At 42.8% G+C, this 2,831-nt stretch overlaps 1 non-coding gene across 1 annotated transcript; it reads left to right on the top strand.

Moving 5' to 3' along the window:
* Positions 1-1,736: 1,736 nt before the first annotated feature.
* Trnac-gca (transfer RNA cysteine (anticodon GCA)) lies at positions 1,737-1,808 on the top strand. Its single transcript has one exon. It is a non-coding gene; the product is annotated as a tRNA-Cys (tRNA).
* The last annotated feature ends 1,023 nt before the right edge of the window (positions 1,809-2,831 follow it).

The raw sequence follows: 2,831 nt of genomic DNA, 5'->3' as shown, positions 1-2,831 counted from the left end.
AAATGGGGTACTTGAAGGACAGCCCCGAGCCTGACGCCCTGTAGCACCCATCCCACTGACACCAAACCACCGTCATTTGCGACTTTAGGGTTTCAAGCGAGAGTGCATTGGGGGCAGCTGGATGTCTGATGAGTGTTCTGATGAAAGCTAATTCTGCCTCGGTGCCAATGATGGCCATATGCTGGTTAGAAGGAGGCCATCTGTTGGCCTGCAACTAACCTGTCTGTGTCCTAGACTGACTGGACCTACAGCTGGAATTATGATCTGGGGTGTGATTTCGTACGACAGCAGGAGCACTTCCGTGGTTATCCCATGCACGCTAATCGCAAATTTGTACGTCAGTCTTGTGATTCGATCTGTTGTGCTACCATTCATGAACAGCATTCCAGGGGGTGATTTCCAACATGATAACGCTCGCCCAAATACCGTTGTAATCCAACACGTTCTATAGTGTGTCGACGTGTTGCCTTCGCCTGCTTGGTCACCAGATCTGTCTCCAGTCGAGCACATAAGGGACATCACCGGACGACAACTCTAGCGTCATCCACAACAGCTTTAACTGTCCATGTTTTGACCGACCAGGTGCAAGAGGCATGAAACTCCTTCGCAAAAACTGACATCCTGCACATAACGCAATGCATGCACATTTGCACGCTTGTATTCAACCTTCTGGCGGTTACAAAGGTTATTTATGTACCAGCATTTCATATTTGCAATGGCTTATATCGCTCTTATATTAACCTGTGATGTAGCAATATTAATCACTTAAATATGTTACCCATACAAATGTGTTCCCGGAATTTCATTATTATTTTTTGTGATTTTTTTTCGTCAGCACAGTTTATACACTGCCGAAAAAAAGAACAACAGATTTAAGAATCCACGCAATTCGGAACAAGCACCATGCTTTTTATTCAGTGAGATTCAGGTCCATTCGCAATTCAAACATCGTAGCTTACTTGGGCCCTGTTCAGTGTACCGGTTCATCTGTAGTACTTCAGCTTTAACCGATCAGCGAGAATGTGAGTAGGACGTCATTTTCACCTAACAATTTTAGAACACCGGTGTTGGTAGTGAAGTTTGTGTTCAGTTCTTATGTACCAAAGATTTTTTGCAGTATGACTAAAGACGTAGCCACATTTTTTAAGCTGCTATGGCAATTATATTATTTGGGACTTAATCCTAGTCGAGTTAAGATAACTATACATTCAAAATGAAAGTTGGTGTTACAGTGACAGGGCGTTAAACACCGACCCTAAGTGCTCGAGTTAGAATACACCCCCACACCCCCCCACACACCCCCCCACACCCCCTTCCTTCTTTCTAAGAGAAATTAAATAAACACAAACATTTTGTACTGCAGACGAAATAATCTCTTTTCGTTTCCGACAACAAATATCGCCTCGCTGTTGAGTTAGTGTGTTGCCTCCACCTGCAGTTAGCACCTCACGTTCTAGGCTTGCGAAACGAAGAACCTAACAAACTCACTATTTGGAATAACACGGTATTTTCCCGAATATTCTATTTAATCGTAGATCTAAAAAACAATTCGCTGCAGGCTGCAGACGCCATTAGCTCATCTCATGCAGCGACTTTGGTTTCCGCGCACGCGTTCGTAAAAGTGGTAAACGACCATTGCACTCACAATGCAAGAACAAATCGTAACCGCCCGTCCAGTTCCATCAAATTGTGTCGGTAGTGCCCTTTATACTATAGATTTGCAAAAGTGTGTCGTAGGGGGTATAGCTCAGTGGTAGAGCATTCGACTGCAGATCGAGAGGTCCCCGGTTCAATCCCGGGTGCCCCCTTTCATTTTAAATACTAACATCCTTACGGAGGCTATGACAGTATTATGAAAAGATACTGCTCATTTGTTGTACACACTTGCATAATTTAAAACTATCGATTCCTGGTACACAGAAACTATCAGTTAGAGCGTTGAAGATTCAAAGTAGTCGCTAATTCACATATTCAACGGAGTATGTATCATCTCCGTACATTCAGCAAAAAGGAATTTTGGAAGACCGCCTCCTTCACATAAGACGGCGCTTCCGCGCCCGGAGAGCGTTCATGGCTCCAAGTTGTTTTTCTACTGTTCTCCTCTCGAACAGCGCGCAGGAAACACGAACTCTTTTATCTTTCCTTGCAAACTCTAATTTCTCTTATTTTATTATGATTAACATTCGTCCGTATTAAGTGGGCGTCAAACAAAGTATTATCACACTCTGAGGAAAAAGTTGGCGACTGAAATTTCATGAGAAAATCCTGCCTCAACGAAAAACGCCATTGTTTTGACGATTGCCACCCCAATTCGCATATCTATCCGTGACAGTCTCTCCCCAGAAAACGAGCTGCCCTTCTGTGAACTTTTTCGATCAATTCTATCTGCTGTGGATCCCAATCTGACAGCAATACTCCAGAAGAAGGCTGGAAAGCATAGTGGTAAGTAGTCTCTTTAGAGGACCTGTTGTATTTTCTAAGTATTCTACAAATAAATCGAAGTCTTTGGTTGCTTTCCTCACAACATTATCCCTGTGACAGTTGCATTTTAAGTTATTCCCAAGATTTTGGTTTAATTTACCGCCATTACAATCGTGTGTTTTATCCTGTAAACCGAATTTAGTGGATTCCTTTTAATAAACATGCGGATGACTTCAGACTTTTCAAGAGAGTCAATTTCCATTTTTCTCAGCACACAGATATCTTGTATAAGTCGTTTTCTAATTTGTTTTAATATCTGATGACTTTATAAGACAATAATCCTGGATTCGGTGTGGGGCGGTTGAGGGGTGAAGTGGAATGCGGTAGTCGTCATGGGGTTGTGGACCAAG

Source organism: Schistocerca serialis, chromosome 2 (genome assembly GCF_023864345.2).
Source record: "Schistocerca serialis cubense isolate TAMUIC-IGC-003099 chromosome 2, iqSchSeri2.2, whole genome shotgun sequence".
Taxonomy (NCBI): Eukaryota; Metazoa; Arthropoda; class Insecta; order Orthoptera; family Acrididae; genus Schistocerca; species Schistocerca serialis.
This window is presented reverse-complemented; position numbering and strand designations above follow the sequence as displayed.